Source organism: Ictalurus furcatus, unplaced genomic scaffold (genome assembly GCF_023375685.1).
Source record: "Ictalurus furcatus strain D&B unplaced genomic scaffold, Billie_1.0 scf4, whole genome shotgun sequence".
In the NCBI taxonomy this organism is placed as follows: Eukaryota; Metazoa; Chordata; class Actinopteri; order Siluriformes; family Ictaluridae; genus Ictalurus; species Ictalurus furcatus.
In genome coordinates, this window is record NW_026521053.1 from 1,545,176 (window position 1) to 1,563,129 (window position 17,954).

At 37.9% G+C, this 17,954-nt stretch overlaps 1 long non-coding RNA gene across 1 annotated transcript; it reads left to right on the forward strand.

Annotated features, from left to right (window-relative positions):
• The first annotated feature begins 16 nt into the window (after nucleotides 1-16).
• Nucleotides 17-4,806, forward strand: LOC128604871 (uncharacterized). The gene is made up of 3 exons (XR_008385348.1): nucleotides 17-1,479; nucleotides 1,799-1,932; nucleotides 3,531-4,806. It is a non-coding gene; the product is annotated as an uncharacterized LOC128604871 (long non-coding RNA).
• The last annotated feature ends 13,148 nt before the right edge of the window (nucleotides 4,807-17,954 follow it).

Genomic DNA, 17,954 nt, shown 5'->3' on the forward strand with positions numbered 1-17,954 from the left:
TTTGTGTAACAAATACAGTAACAGTAAACCGTTTTTGTGTTGATCTTGATGTATGTTTTGGATCATTGTCCTGCTGGAAGATCCAACCACGGCCCATTTGAAGCTTTCTGTCAGAGGCAGTCAGGTTTTCATTTAATATCTGTTGATATTTGATAGTCCATTACGCCATGCATCCTTTCTCTGTACCGTCACTTTGGGGTGGTAGTTACATCCATCGACTTGGATAAGCAAGTTACAAGCCATCGATAAGGGAAACCTGAGATCAAGATACATCTCAGGTTTTATTTATCTATACGATATTTATTTATACATCCAACGATTTAAACATACTGGTTCTCCACAAAAGTATTAAAGAAAGGATCTCAAAACCGTGATGTGCCTCCGAACCCTCAAAGCTCCGCTCGCTCGTTTATTCACATTGGCAGAATATTCCCGAAGTGTTCGCCAGCCTCCTGAATCAATATCCACAAGGTTATAATCCACAGTAAGAGCATTAGCATGGTCCTTGGCAAACGCACACCATCAGTTCCGCCATTCCCACCTGGCTCTCATTTCCGCGTCCCGCTTTCTCTCACCTAGTCACCTGTTCTTTTTATTGCTTCCTAAGACCCCACCCTTCTCTTCATCTCTTTTTTTACTTCCGTTAATTAAAACACCACGGAATGGAACGGACTCCGCTTCTGCGTCACTAAATGGTAAAATGGTAAATGGCACACTTATATAGCGCTTTTATCCAAAGCGCTTTACACTGTGTCTCATTTACCCATTCACACACCAATGGTAGCAGAGCTGCCATGCAAGGCGCTAACTTGCCATCGGGAGCAACTTGGGGTTCAGTGTCTTGCCCAAGGACACTTTGGCATGTGGAGTCATGCTGGCTGGGAATCAAACCGCCAACCCTACGATTAGTGGACAACCCGCTCTACCACCTGATCCACAGCCACCCCGTCACTGTGCAGCTATCTGTTACAAATGAATGGGAAAATATCCTTGGCATCCCTGCAATTCAAGGATGTTGTAATTGGTAAGTTGTGATGTCAAAAGTATCTGTACCAAGTTGATACTAAAATTTTAAAAAGAATGATACGATAAGTTTTTTTTTCAGTACCGGCAGTACCAAGTATTCTCCTGCTTTCTGATTGACTTTCTTTTGTAGGTATTAATTAACCGTGATTTCCACTCAGCCATCTTACTGGAATTTGTGTCGGTTAGGAATAAGACTGAGGATGGAGTTGTACAGTTTTGTAGTGTGTATCATTTGTAAATATTGTTAACTTCTTTACCATAGCCATGCTGAGGGAGGTGTTGACTAAATTAGAGATGGTGCTGGACCAACAAACCACTGAGCTTGCTTCAACTACAGGTGTTCCAGGTGCAGTCTTTGGATACTGATGAAGATTTATTGCCCTGCAAGATCTTCCTCAACTGCATAGTCTGGAGCAAAGGATGCAACAGAGCCCAGATTGCAAGCAAAAACTGGTGAGAATTTGTTAACAATTGCTTGCACAATTACACAGCTACTGAGAGTGTTTGTTTTCTCAAGGTGACACACTCGTCCTCAAAGCACAACATTCAACACCACTTTGATATGAGGGAACAGTTATGACCTAATCTTTGGTAGAGGAGCAAAACATGGAAAGCACACAGGGCAGGGTAACTGCAGGAGTAGTGAGAAGCACTGACACAGTTGACAAGGCAATACATGCTTATTAATTATTTATATTTTATATTATTTGATATTATATTATTCTTTTAAAAATCATCGGTTTCGGGTAAACTGGTTGGCGCTTATTGACAGGGCAGATGTGCTTGACTGCACCTGGCGCATATTGAAGAGGGTGATTGCTAACTCCCTGGCAAAGAACCTCAATTGGAGGGGAGTCAATGGAAAGACTTCACTGTCCGCTCTCCAACTTGGAGAGGTCATGATTGGTAAGTATATCTGTTTACATACAGAATTAGCTGTCTCTCTCAGTTGATATGTAAGGGGTAATCCACGGCTAGATGTGCACTAAACGATTTTAGTGCATGATGTGGAGGAAAAGAACCACTCGTTCAAATCGTCACCTAGCCATGGATTACCCCGCTTATACCATGGTCTTTCCACAATTAATAACATTAAAGCTGTCATTGATTTTATAAGCACAAACTTTGATTAGAAGTTTAAAATGACAGTTAATTTCTATTAGTTAGGTCGTTAGATCTGGAATTTTGCCCGATATAAATCAGACACAGAGATAAAGTAGTGTGATGAGATTACATTTATTTGAATGAATTGACATATCTATCAGAGACAGAGAGATTAATCATGTATGAATTTCCTGCATCATGTGCCTCTCAGCAGTCAGTCAGTGCGTTTACATGGACAACAACAATCCACTGTTAACCCGATTAAGACGATACTTTGATTAAGAAACTACCATGTAAACAGCAATTTTTAATTACCTTAATCTGATTAAAGTCAAGTTACTCGAAGTAAGCACTAATCGAATTAAGACATGTCGAGTACTCCTGTTTTAGTCGCATTATCAACGTGTATTACAGACATGTAAACACCTGAATCACATTATTAACGTCGTGTGAGTTTTCACCACATTTTGCGACAGGACACGTACACACACGGCAGTGCTCAACATTTTACGGCGAACAAGAGAGCACGGCTGCGTCCCAAACCGCATACTTGCCTACTATAGGCCTGTAGTGGGGAAAATACATCTATCTCGGCTACTATAGAGACGCTAAGTGCACGGTTTGGGATGCAGCTCACGGCTTCAAGCAGTTGTCTATTTGCACGTACAGCATGACAAATAAATAACTGCGCTTAAAGCGTTCATAAAAAAATTAAATAAAAACACCCAAAACTGTATACTATACCATAACGAAGACGAACTGTATGTTGATACGTGAAATTCTGGAGGGACGTCGGACGGCGTGGCGCGGTGACGTAATGACGCGGGCTGTTAATCTAATTATGTTCTATAACATGTAAAATGGGAACATGACAGGAGTATTCTAAAAGCGACTCATGTAAACACCTTAATCACGTTATTATCTTACTCAGAGTAAGGTCAATAATTAGATTACTGCTGTCCATGTAAACATAGTCAGTGTTGCGCAGCAGTAGTGTAGTAAAACTGAGAGTTGAATTACTTCACAAACAGTGATGGTAACACCTCATTGCTGAGAAAAATAATGTAACTTTTCACCAGCAAAGCTATTTTTTTTGTTAAAGTTGCAGACAGCGCCGGCAAGAAGTGTCTGTGTGTACGAATGTGTGTTCACGAATGTCTCTGTATGCTCGAGTGTCTGTGCGTGTGTGTGTGTTTGTGTGTGCATGTAGGCTGCGCGTTGATTTAGAAATGCTCACAGTGATCAAACTGACTGGAACTACCTGTGCAATAAACGGTTATAATGCACACCTTCCAGCCATTCAGAATCCAATATTCACACTGACCATGGTATAAACGTAATTAATGCTTAAGATTCATAATAACCTTACGATATGTACTGCTTTCTTCCAATGTTCATAGAAACCTCTTCACGGCTAAAGCTGCAGAGATGGAGGTCGAGGGGACCATGAAGAGGTGGCTCCAGCTGGCATCAGATCGAGAGTGCGGGCGCAAGAGAAGACTTTTGAAAACTTTTGCAAAAAGAAGGTATTTAGAGTGTTTTAACTGTGGTGTCTTTGTTAATTTGTTAAAATGTTCATATTATAGTCTATTTTTGATTGTTTATAAAAGTCCTTGCTGTTTTTAAGTGGTTGAAATTGTGTGTGTGTGTGTGTGTTGGTAGCTGGGTGGCTATACAGTTGCGGTCGGAAGTTTACATACCCCTTGCAGAATCTACAAAATCTTAATACTCTTAACAAAATAAGATTGATCATAAAAATCCTAAGTTTCTTATTTAGTACCGCCATGAATAAGCTATTTCACATAACAGATGTTTACATATAGTCCACAAGATAATAGCTGAATTAATCAAAATTACCCCATTCAAAAGTTTACACACGTTTGATTCTTAATACTGTGTGTCGTTACCTGAATGATCCACGACTCTTTTTATGTGTTATGATAGTTGTTCATGAGTCCCTTGTTTGTCCTGAGCAGTTAAACTGCCCACTGTTCTTCAGAAAAATCCTCCAGGTCCTTCACATACTTTGCTTTTCCTGCATATTTTAGCCCTTTCAAGTAGCGGTTATATGATGTTCCGATCCATCTTTTCACACTGAGGACAATCGAAGGACTCGTACACGACTATTCCAAAAGGTGCAAACATTCACTGATGCTCAAGAAGGTAACAGCATGCATTAAGAGCCTGGCTGTAAACGTTGTAAACAGGATGATCATGTAAATTTTTTTGTCTTCTGGGATACTTCTTCTATGCTGTATTAACCATCTTTCTGTAATAAACCTTTTTCACCTCAGAGGACGAGTCTGCAAGTGTTGTCTAATTTCCACGACACAACTCAGTTTTTACATTTTTTTATTTTATTTTTAAGAAAAATAATTAAAATTCAATAACCTTTTGACTGTATGAGGTACCGGTAAATGAGAAAAAACATAGTACTACTTTCATAAAATGTCATGTGCAGCTTGATGCTAATTATAGTAATGTCTAGTAATTCTGAGTCTTGAACAGTAAACTCTCAAGTGTCATTGTCATGTCACAGCAAACCAGCGACTCCGTTTCCCAGAATGCACCTCAGACTACAAACATGGCAAACACAAACTACAACTCCGAACCAACACACCGACATTGTTAACCTTCTCCAGAATACTAATCAGACAAACCTGTTACCAGTGAACCCACTACATTAGAGAAGGAAATACTGGATGTGAAGTGTAGTAGTTCTAGTGTGTGTGAATAGACTATCAGTTTAGATACTGACCCTGAACACTACTAACATGCAGTGCTTTCTTGGGGTGGTGATGAAGTTGGAGTTGAACCAGTAAGAAAGATATTAGAGAGAGGCTTCTTTACACTCCTGAGGATGTTCAATTAGAACCTGCACCAAACTCACCTGATTCAAGTCATCAGCTAATTAAGCGGCCTGCACGAGCTGAGGTGGGTGCTTTAGAGCAGATAAAACACCAAATGTGTTAGATAAGAGTTCAGAGCCTGTGTTCTAGACACATGATTTAGAGTGGAGACCTAGGCTTAGACCTGAGCTTTGGAGTTATTCTGATTATAGGTTTCAGTGAGGAAGTGACTGAAGTTAAGGAGAGGAACTGAAAATAAAGTTATAGTCTTTCTGAGTAAACAGAATAAGGCTATATTATTGTTACCGGGGGAAAAAAAAGAAACTCGTAGAAGCGCTGATGAAATACATATACATAACAAAAACTGCTAGGAAAAAAAACTCGGAACATTTGCTTAGCCTAATACGTTTTTTTCCATCTGCACAAAATTATTTCAGCAGCCGCTTTTGCAATAAAAAGACTTAAAGTCGAGGGTCCCTGTAAGTATCTACGGTGAGAGAGAGGAGCAGTGAACCATTGACATCATGTACAGAGTTAGCATGAAGGTGTGATTGACAGTTTTTAGAAATCACTTCCTAATCCTATGCTAAGATGAATACTACTAGGCTACTACTATAATAATAATAATAATAATAGTAATAATAATAATGAGAAGAAGAAAGATAGATTAAAGGGTGAGGAGTAAAATCAATATAAAGTGGGGCTGTTTTATCTTCAGCAAGAATACCTAGTGCTAATAAGTAATTTGTCAACAACATTGTATATATCTAGTGCCTGGTAATCAACCTCCTCACCTGGTGAGAGGACAGTCCACTCATCCTGACATTTCACACACTATGAATAATAATGATAACAAAAGGAAGTAAAGCTAAATGAATGTTTTAACTGAGAGCAATACTTTGTACCCATATTTCCAATTGTATAGTAGATTGCACACAGTTTTTGCTTGTTACGTTCAGACCCGAGGGGATTGCAAACTTCAAAAGCACCATGGTCATTATGACATTCTTCCTCAACTTCCTCAAGCAGATGCTGAGGATCATCAGCCATAGTCCGTTGTAACACAGTGTGTTTATGCTTTTGGTAAATATGACATCTAAAGGACTCATACTTAGAAAGGTCCTCTGACAGTCATTAAGACCACAAGTTATTGAAAAATTTGCCTCATGTGCACGAATGAGACCAATGTGCTGGATTAATTTGACAATCGCTCTCCGAGAGCATTTAGGACAACAGAATAGGCGAGGCATTTTTGGCAGATATTACTGTAAGAGATTGATTACTCTGGTAACTGGAGTAGGTAGAGGCTTGTCACCATCCACAGTAAGTTTCAAAACATATTGCTGAAGAAAAATCAGAGTGTTCTTCAAATGAGATGGATATGTTGAATTGAAGACAAAATAAGCACAAAATGAAGCAAGAGCCCTTTCATCCACACCGCTAGCCCAGCAGATCTCTATCCCATCGACTTTGATGACTGCAGTGACTCTTCTTGTAAACACAGTTTTGCAGTCAGTGATTTCTGGTACTTGCAGTGGTAACAGCAGACTTTCTATGACAGCGACCCGCCTTCGAGCCTCAGCTTCATTAACTGTTTTTTTTTTTAAGTGTTGGGGTTTTTTTCACTGTAGAAGTTCACTACAACTGTAGAAGTTGTAGAATAAATTCCCCATGAACAACACTGACTGGAGCACATGACCATTAGAAAGATTCAGGTGATGGACTATTGGCAAGTTATTGTCATTCATTTGTATAATTCCAACAATTATTATGTTTTTCACTATTTAGCTGTCTTTTTACTTTAAGGATCTAATAAATTGCATATATGAAATGATTTTATTTATAAGTATCATGTTTGTGATTTTAGGTTATTCGTCATTTAGTACCACTTCTGACCATTAAATCAAAACAGACTTGTGATTTGATGACATAATGCTTATTTATTTAGAAACAGAAGTACCTAAATACAAACATGCTAAATACTTTATATTTTTATATATAAATAACCAGGTGAAAAAGACGACAACCTTCCAATTGTGAAACTGGTTATTAAAGCCCTTAATTAAGTGTATTGTCCATGCAGTGTGCACAGATGTCCTTCTCATCTAGGGATAAAATGTTCCGCTGGCCCTTTAAGAAGCAGGAATGTGAGTTCCCGTTCTGCCCAGGAGTATCGCGAGAGTTCACCTGCGAGCAGCGCGATTTACAACGCGATGCAGGTGCTTCTTATGAAGTGTGAGAACCGGGAAGTTCTTGTGCATGAAGCAAGACTTTAAGTTTAAAATCACAATGGAGCCACTGAGCAGTGAGACTAAGCATACTCGTCAGGCTTACATCTGACGACCTAACATCTGTGGTGAAGTTCATCGCGGAGTGGTTATGAAGAAGCTCGTGAATATGATCTGCCATACGGTTGTATAACTCCGGTAAGCAGACGAATGTGAAATAAAGCCGACTCGGTAAAGTGTAGCGAGACTCAAGGTGTATTACCAGTCCCTGAAATCCCATGTCCTTCACTACAGAGCATGGTTGATCATCAAGCGCCATAAACTCCAATACTTTCTGAGTAATTTCTAGAGTTTTTGTGCTGTCAGATTATCGGATGTTTTTAAATTATCGATAGATGAAAAATAACCTTTCGGTATCGGCCGATACATCGGTGCATCTCTAGTTAAAACCAAGAATATAATGGGTAATTGCATATTTCATTTTAATTGACCCCCCTTTTTTTTTTTTTTTTTTTACTGAAGCAGCCTTATATGGTCTTGCATGTGTACAAATATTATATTTGTATGTGTATGTTGTATTTCCTACTGTTGATAAGGAAAGGGAAAAGGAGACAGACTCATATTCTTGGTTGTACAAAACCACACTGTAACTTCAATTCAGTTCCAGTTTATTTGTATAGCGCTTTTTACAATAGATATTGTCTCAAAGCAGCTTTACAGAAACATATAAACACGGGATACAGATTTTAAATGTGCGACAGTCAATACTGGAACCAGCAACAGACAGGTCATTACAAAATTATGGATAGACGGAATGTTAGAAAAAGAGCAGTAAAAAAGGTCAATGTAATGCTCACTTCATTTGGAAGTCATTTAAGAAAAAATGATCTTGGTGCTGCAGTGCGAGATGACGAGATAACTTCATCTAATATCCAAAATGTTGCTGGTGGCACATATCATTATTTTGGTATTCTTAAAGCTTTGTCCAAAACCATGGAAAGAATCTGGTCTTATATTCTAGAGAAGTATGAATTCAAACTTCAACTGAGCATGGATGGCTTACCACTGTTTAAAAGTTTGTCTTTGTAGTTTTGGCCCATTATAGGGTTACTGCAGGGTTATACTAAGAAACCAGTTGTCATTGCTCTGTTCTGTGGTAAATCAAAGCCAACATCACGAACTGACTATTTGAAAGATCTAGTCAGTGAACTGCAAGGGTTAAGCAAGGGATTTGCCATAAATGGGAAGCAATTTTTCCTAAAAGTCGCATCTATCCTGTGTGATGCTCCAGCTAGAGCTTTTATAAAGGGAATTAAATCACATACTGGTTATTCAGGTTGTGACAAGTGCATCCAATCTGGTGTGTACATCAACCATAGAATGACCTTTCCTGAGATCAGCAGCCCACGTAGGACTGATGAGTCTTTTATCAACATGTCTGATGAAGACCATCATACTGAAACATCTCTTTTAAAAGCTGCAGGAATTGGCATGGTATCATGCTTTCCACATGATTACATGCACCTTGTATGTCTTGGTGTTATGTGAAAACTGCTGGACTTATGGCTTGCTTCAGGGTTGCCATTTGTCTGCTCGCCAAAGTGTTATAATCTCAGACACACTTGTTAGCTTCAGACGTTATATTCCTGAGGACTTTGCTAGGAAACCCAGGCAATTCTCGGAAAGACTGAGGTGGAAAGCAACAGAATTCCGACACTTTCTGTTATACACAAGTCCAGTGGTTCTTCTTGATGTGCTGTCAGAACCAATGTACAGCAATTTTATGTTATCTGTTGCTATCTTTATACTCTCCAATCCACTCTTTGTATAGTTCTTAATGACTCTGCTCACAGTTTGCTAGTGTCATTTGTAAAGCATTTTAGTGAGTTGTATGGTCCTGAATTTGTTAGCTACAATGTACATGGGCTAACCCATCTTTCTGAGGATGTCAAAAAACATGGAAGCCTTGACTTCTTGTCTGGGTTTCTGTTCGAAAACTTCCTGGGACAAATAAAGAAAATGATAAGAACTCCACACCATCTCCTATTACAGGTTATACGGCGACTCTCAGAAATGGACTGTTTCATGGTAACTGCTGAACATTTGGATATGAAAATTGTCTTGAAAAAACAACATGAAAATGGCCCAATTCCACCAGATTTTAATAAAGTTGACCAGTTCCAGGAGGTTGTTCTAGGTAGCACTAGAGTTAATCTATCATGTATGGGAGAAAACTGTAGGAATTGGAGGCTGCATTGGTGTAGTAATGAATATTCTTCAATGTCAGGAGAAGGTAAAGTGCTTAAAACACTTATCCAAATGAAAAGCTTACAGCACCTAGTAGTCCCATTCAGTCTCCCAACCAAGTACTAACCAGGCCCAACAAGATCAGGCTTTTTAAAAAATTTTTTATTAAAAGTATTCAAAAATTCCATTAAAAACATATTACAGCATAAATACTTTTTCACATTAAAATACATCAGAATGTACATTATTTTTTAACAATAAATCCTAACTTCATAAACATTTATTATTTACATCCATTGTAATATCAGTTTAAAACACAGTCAGTCCTTAAAAAATAAATAACACTTATATTCCTAATATGATAAAATTACCCTTGTTGTCCTGGCACTTTCCATTGTAAATCATTAAACACCTTACATACGTCTGGCGTAAAAACGTTATAAAATTCATCCATTTTATCTTCTTGTTTAAAATAGAAAAACAAACATTCTATATATTTTTCCACTTTTCTTTTAAAAACACGCTCTACATCCATTACAGTTTTTTCTCTTTTTGCCACAACTCTTCTCTCCCATATTGCACTTTTTAACATCACAAGCAGATTGATCAGTTTATTGTTTTTACACTTTTTATCCACTCCTAACATGACGACTTTATTCCATTCTGTGTCTCATTTTTTCCCCTCTGTTGTTCAATTATTTTCTTACATTTCACATTAAAATCTTTCAACTCTTTGCAGTGTAAAAGCAAATGTAAAAACCCTTCTTCATCATCGTTGCATACTTTACATATTGCATTTTGCTCCATTCCTATTTTGTTCAGTAGGAAGTCTGTAAATATGACTTTATGTCTGATAAAATACTCTAGGTTCTCTAATTTCCTTTCTACGATCGTCCCTTTCATGTTATTCCATATGCTTTCTTCTTTAAGGTCATTGAATTTCTGTTGCCAGTACTCATTTACAATCGGTTTTTTAAAAACTCCATCTCTAAAAAGGCTATAAAACATTTTCACTGTACATTCTTTAAAAGCAGCCAGTTTTTCTCCCACCTTCACATAGACCTCTCTTCCTGTTCCCCCCTCTTCCATGTTTTCAATTCTCTTTATCCACTCTTTGGGTATTGCTTTTTTGATGACATCATACTTGTTTATTATTTCTTGTCTGTTAAAATCCTCTTTCTCCTCCTCCATTGCATCTACTATACACTGTACAGGTAAAAACCCTTCTTTAAATTCATATAAACATCCCTAACCCTTGTGATTCCCACCTCCCTCCATTTCTTAAAAAAAATCTCTTTTTCCTTGATTTAAAATGCTGTTGTTTAAGAATAAAGGCTGATTTAAAATGTTCTCTCTGCCTCGGGGATTAAAATGTACATTGGTTAAAAATTTCCCCCAGGCGCTCATCATTTCCTTATAAAAATCTGGTAACCCTTCCATCATCCAATTCTTTCTTTTCATCCATAAAATATTATCTCCCCAATTAAAATTCCCACATTTGTTTATAAAATATTCCATTGTTTTTTTTCCATGCTGCTTTATTTTCATCATCCATATACTTTTTTATTATTTTCACTCTCAAACTGTTTTTCCTTTGCTCAGCATCCATTAAACCCAATCCCCCCCTTTCCAGCGCACCTATTAAAGTATTGTACGCGATTCTTGGTGGCTTTCTGTCCCATAAAAATCTAAAAAACATTCCATCAGCTTTGTTCTGCCCACAACGGCATAGGTGACACACATAAGGTATACCATAACTTAGACATCATCAACACATTTAAGATTAAAACCTTCCCTTTTAAATTAAGAGTCCTCAGTTTCCAAAGATTCAGTCTTCTTTCAATACCTCCTAATATGTCTTCCCACATGGTTTCCGTTGCTTTCTTTTCATCCTTCCCATTTAAAACACCTAAGATCTTTATTTCTTTTGTTTCTTTGAAAGTAAAATGATTTGTTAAATCTGTAACCCCTCCAAATCTCATACACTGTTTTTTCTTCATTTACCTTACCTCCTGAGCCTTTACAAAACATCTGTACAATTTCCATGACCTTTTTAACACTCTCCATTTCTTTTACTATCACTGTGGTATCATCCACATATTGAAATATTTTGTCCTTTTCTCTACTTCCTTCAACACCTATTCCTTTTATTTTTTCTTCTTGCTTTATGGCTAGTCCTAGTGGTTCTGATACGAGTGAATATAAAAGAGCTGATAGTGGACATCCTTGTCTTATGGATCTTTTTATTTTAAAACACTGTTAAAAACCCATTACATTTTATTCTCGTTATTGCCCCTCTATATAAAATTTTAATCCATTTAATAAAATTCTTTCCGAAACCAAAACTCTTTAAAATTCCAAATAAATAATCAAGTTCTACCCTGTCAAAAGCTTTTTCAAAATCTAAACTAATTACATAGGCTTCTTTGTTTTTGGTTTTCATGTATCTGATCATATCTTGTATGCTTAATGTTGTGTCTGCTATGTCTTTTCCTTTTACCCCGTACACTTGATTTGTTTTAATTATGCTTGCATTACTTCTTTTAATCTGTTGGCTAAAATTTTTGCTAAAATCTTTAAATCAGTGTTGAGCATTGTAATCGGTCTGTAGTTATTTAGGTCTACCCTTTCTCCTTTTCTTTTATATATCAACTTGATCAATCCCATTCTTTGGCTCATCTCTCCTTTCTTAAAAACCTCATCATATACTTCTTTCAGGGTGCTAGTTAAAAAATCCTTAAAAACGATATAAAACTCACTCCCCAAACCATCTATCCCTGGACTTTTCTTTCTATTTAATTCGGTTATAGCTTTTTCAATCTCTTCCTCTCTTATGTCTTGATCACATTCTTTTTTTATCTTCCTCTCCTACTTTTGTTTTTATTTGCTTCAATAGTAGTGCTTTTTCTTCTTCTTTTACTCCCTCTGAATTAAATAGCTTTTCATAATATGCTTTTATTTCTTTCAGAATTTCCTCATTTTTTTCTACTACTTCTCCATTTTCTCCTTGTATTGTTTCAGCTTTCCCTTTTTTCCTTTCCAGATCGAAAATAAATTTTGTGCACTTTTCTCCTTCCACCATATACTTTGCTTTTCTTCGCAACCTTGCACCTTGATATTTATTTTCTTCCATTTCTTTCAGTTCTTCCTCTATTACTTTTAATTTTTGTATATCTTTTTCTTTCTCATTTAATTCTTTTCCCCATCGTTCCCTTATTTTTCTTTCCTTATTCTTTTTGCTTTTCTGTATTTGTCTGCAATATTTTATGGTAATTTTTTTCACTGCATACTTCACATTTTCCCACCATATTCTTTTATCTTCCACATACATTCCATTTTCTTTTTCATTTCCAATGATATCTTTTATCTTTTCAACATATTCTTCATTCTTTAAAACCTGTGTTTAAGACCCATACCCCTGGCCCTCTTTTCACTGTACTCCAGTCTATTTGCATAAAAAGTGGCTTATGATCACTTAGGCTTGTTTCTTCATACCTCATCCCTTCTATAAAACCTTCTATGTTCCTTGTACATAAAACAAAGTCAATGCTTGTTTTGCACATAAAATTCCTGACTATCTGCCTCCTTGAGTATTCTTTTTTCTTTTCATTCCTTTCTCTCCATATGTCAATCATGTTATTTTCATCCATCAGTGATTTTAGCTCTTTTCTCCCAGTGTCAGTTTTAAAAACCATTCCTTCAGCCATATCCAATTTACTAAACACTGTATTAAATCCCACATTATAATAACTTGATTGATCCCTTAAAAACTTAAAATACTCTCTTTTCCTGCTCCCCTGTTGGTGCATGTACGTTGACCACCACCACTTTCCTCTCTTCATATTCTATCTCTACCGCCATACATTTCCCAAATGTGTCCTTATACACTATTTTACATTTTATGTCTCTATTTTCTTTTATTAGTATTGCTACTCCTCTGCCAAACTTATCATTTATATATTACCATTGTTATAAAATATTTCCCCATTCCATCTTTTCCTTATTTCACTTATATACCCATCTCTCCAGTTAGTTTCTTGTAATACAATCACATCTTCCCTTTTACACATTTCTTTCACTTTTTCAATTTTTTTTTACATTTAAAGTCCTCTTGCATTAAATGTAACAATTCTTAAAATCATAAGAAGGAGGAAAACGTACAACAAACTCATCTTTTCAGTCAATCCCCTCCAAGTCCTTTAGATACTCATACCTGTTTTCATGTTTAAGTGCATCCTTTTTAATCACTCTTTTTCTGGCTCCAAATAAAAAGCTTACAGCACCTAGTATTCCCATTCAGTCTCCCAACCAAGTACTAACTAGGCCCAACTTTGGTTTTTAGTTGTTTTTTTTTTTTTTTTAGTTATGCCTGACCCCATCCCTAACCCCAACCTTTGAACCCCTTCGCTGACCCTAACCCCAACCCTAACCATAACCTTGAACCCTATGCCTGAGCCCAACCCTAAGCCTAACCATCTCCCCATCCTTTAACTTCATTCCTTAGCCTAAGCCTTACCCTAACCCTAAATAGTCCAATTTTTTTATCAGAAAAGGATAGATGCATAGTCCATTAAAAACGAAATAGTCCATTTTTAAACCAGAAAAGGATAGATACACAGACCATTCTTCACACATAAAGACAGGATAAAACCCTGAAAGTATGATGGATGAAAAAAGAGAAGGAAGATTTAGATGTGCCAGTGCGCAATAAACCCGAATCTGGGATTTTATTTAAGAAATAAGCAATTCAAAAAACCTAACCCCTAACCCCCCTAGCCCGCCTAAGTGGCAAAATCAGGTAGAGTATCCTCGGACTCCACAGACGATGGGCTCTTAGATATCATTGATCTAGACAATAAACCAAACAGACATATCAACACGGATAGAAAAGCGGTAGATTGGTCCATCATTCGCAAACCTGTAGTTTTCACGGGGGACTCCGATCTCAGTCGGATCCCTAAAATCAAAAGTCCAAACACACAAGTCGAAAGCTTTCCGGGGGCCAACTTCCTACACATGGCCAAAATTCTGCAGAAACAAAAACCACATCCACTTGTACATAAGGTAATTCTGTCCGGGGGTTTAAATAACAGGGGACAACATCCGTACAAAACGGCCATGAAACAACTGCAGTGCCTTTGGAGAACTGCCCAATCAAATTTTATATTCCCAAATGCCACAATTCACACACCCGTTATTCAATTTTCAGACTCCCTACCTCCACAGGAGCAGCAGAATCTGGAGGTGTTGAATAAATACATTGTCACACGGTAGCCCATTGTGGGAACTAAACAGATTGTTTTTCAGGGTCGAGAAAGATCACATCCACTGGACCGCAGAGACGGCACAACGTATGTTTGATGGTTAGTGCGATCAATTAAACTATTGAGGACGGAGACGTGCAATGACCACTCGCACTCCAGTATTTTCAGTCTGTCCAAAACTTTTCATTTATCACAGGGAGAGAGGCTGCTGCTGGAGAAGGGGCTTACCTTCATCACGACGCCAGGTGGGTCGGATCTTGGGGATCTTAAGAGGGATGTCCATTTGCACAATAGAAAGTTAAAGATCTTAAACTATTTTGACTTCCAGACACAAACCAATACCACCCCATTCATAGAAACGTCCAAATGGGAACCGCCAATTGCAGCATGTAACACACACATCAGACGACTAATTAAACACAATCACATAGCCATAGGCTCAAACAGATCTTTTAAAACATCTGACAATTTATCACCCACACAGAAAAGGGCAATCCGTTCACTTAAAACAAACACAGACATCATCTTAAAACCGGCAGATAAGGGGTCGGGGATTGTCATTTTGGACAAAGCTCAATACATGTTCGAGGCTAATAGACAACTGAATAACACCGACCATTACATCCCTTTGAATCACTCACTACAAGCCGAGACTAAATTAATTATACAAAACGTCCTGAATAGTTTACATCAGGAAAAATACATCAATCTAAAACAGAAACATTATTTAATGGGTCCAGATGTTCCCAGGCCTAGACTGTTCTATCTATTACCGAAATTACATGCTGCACCAGAAACATGGACCATCCCAGCCGAGATCCCCAGGGGCCGCCCGCTAGTGTCGGACTGCGGAAGTGAGTCCTATCGCATGGCCCAATACATTGATAGTTTTTTAAATCCGTTGTCACAAACACCTCAAAGCTACATAAAGGACACACATGACTTTATTGCCAAAATACAAAACATCAGCATCTCAACGATTCATTTCTCTTTACAATTGACAAACAGCCTATACACAAATATATCAACAGACTTAGGACTGAAAGCTGTTCAAAAAGTTTTCAGAAATCACCCGGATCCAAACAGACCGGATAAATACATTTTACAACTCTAGAAATAGGCCTAATGCGGAATGACTTTGAATTTGACTCACAATTTTACTTGGAGGTCCAAGGTACAGCAATGGGCAAAAAATTTGCACCAGCATACGCAAACATATACATGGCAGAATGGGAAACATCCCTTCTAGACAGATGCAAATTTAAGCCCCTAGTTTACTACAGATACCTGGATGATATCTTTGGGGTTTGGCAGCACGGAATGGAGGAATTCGATCGATTCATCATCCGAACATCACAATAAAACACAACGCTAACAGACAATCCATTCAGTTTCTAGACACTATGGTTTTCTTGGGTGAACCTGTTGAGCAGTCCAGGGCACTCAAGACTAAAGTGTACTTCAAAAAAACAGACACGCATAGTCTTTTACACAAATCGAGTTTTCATCCAAAGCATACGTTCAAAGGGATAGTCAAGTCCCAGTTAATATGTTTCCACCGCATCTGTACGGATGAGAACGACTTCCATGACACTACTCGAGTACTGTTTAAAGCCCTTAGACATTGAGGCTACAGTCGCAGATTTTTTAAGACAAATCAAAGCCACAACACTGAGGGAAATAAAGACTCCACCTCCAGACACCCTGCTGCCAAACCCCCAACAGGTCATCCTGTTAATAACTACCTACAATCAACAAACACTAGCCTTAAATAAAAAAGTTAAAAACAATTTTGAATGCACTCAACACAAACTACCGGTTTTACAAAAATTCAAAGTCATTTCAGCGTACAGAAAAAACAAAAACCTTAAGGATATCTTGGGCTGTTCCAGATTCAGCTCTAAAACTCTCCGGCAGCGGTCTCCGTGGCAAGCGTACCATAGAAAAATAAAATATATTTTAGGTACACCCATAACACAAACTCTAAACTTGAACACAAGCAATATAGTGTACTGTATAACGTGCATATTGTCGGAAACGTTATATTGGGGAAACTAAAAACACACTAGCGGCAAGGTTAAAACAACATTTACACAACATCAAGAATAACACCAAAAATACAAAATTGATTCATCATTTTAAAGAACACGGGATACACCAATTGACAATCTCAGGGTTGGAATCTAACACTGCATGGACAGATAAACAGAGGAAGAGAAACGAGTTTAAATGGATACACAGATTAAGAACATGGACTCCCGTGGGACTTAATGAGAGGGGGAGAAGTTTATGGTAAGACACCGGTTTTAAACCATAAAATGACATTACGTTGAGCATATATGTAAACCCGGAAATGGTTTAAGAAGTATAAATAGGGAATTCAAATTTTGAGGGGAATCATAAAATAACATTATCCATAAGTAAAAATGACATCGGTTTGAATGGCGGAAGGTGGGAAAGGGGATTGAGGAAAACCCTTTGGATTATTATTATTGCATGTATTGACTGACTGAATGGAGTGAAATGCATGTTTTAAGCACTTACCTTTCTTTTTGCAGAAGGGACCGATTGCGCTTACACGTTGTACTCAACGACACTGAGTGGAATTGGCACTTACTTTTTTAAGCACTTATCCTAGATCCTCAGTCAGCCATCCAGTATCGAACCTGTAGAAAAGAGGAAAAGAAAGCACTTAGAGAACCATTCCACACACAACTCAATCCCTCATCCCCAATTTCCCATCCCAACCCTTGAACCCTATCACTGACCCAGGCCCTAACCCTAACCTTTGAACCCTACCACCGACCCTAACACTAACCTTTGAACCCTACCGCGGACCCTAACCCCAACCCTAACCATAACCTTTGAACCCTACCGCTGACACTAACCCTTGAACCCTATGCCTGACCCCAACCCTAAACCTAACCTTTGAACCCTAACCCTAAACCTAACCTTTGAACCCTAACCCTAAACCTAACCTTTGAACCCTATCGCTGACCCTAACCATAACCTTTGAACCCTTTGCCTGACCCCAACCCAAACCCTAAACAAAACTTTTGAACCCCTTCGTTGACCCTAACCCCAACCCTAACCATAACCTTTGAACCCCATGCCTGACCCCAACCCTAAGCCTAACCATCTCCCCATCCTTAAACTTCATTCCTTAGCCTAAGCCTTACCCTAACCCTAAATAGTCCAATTTTTTTTTTTATCAGAAAAGGATAGACACATAGTCC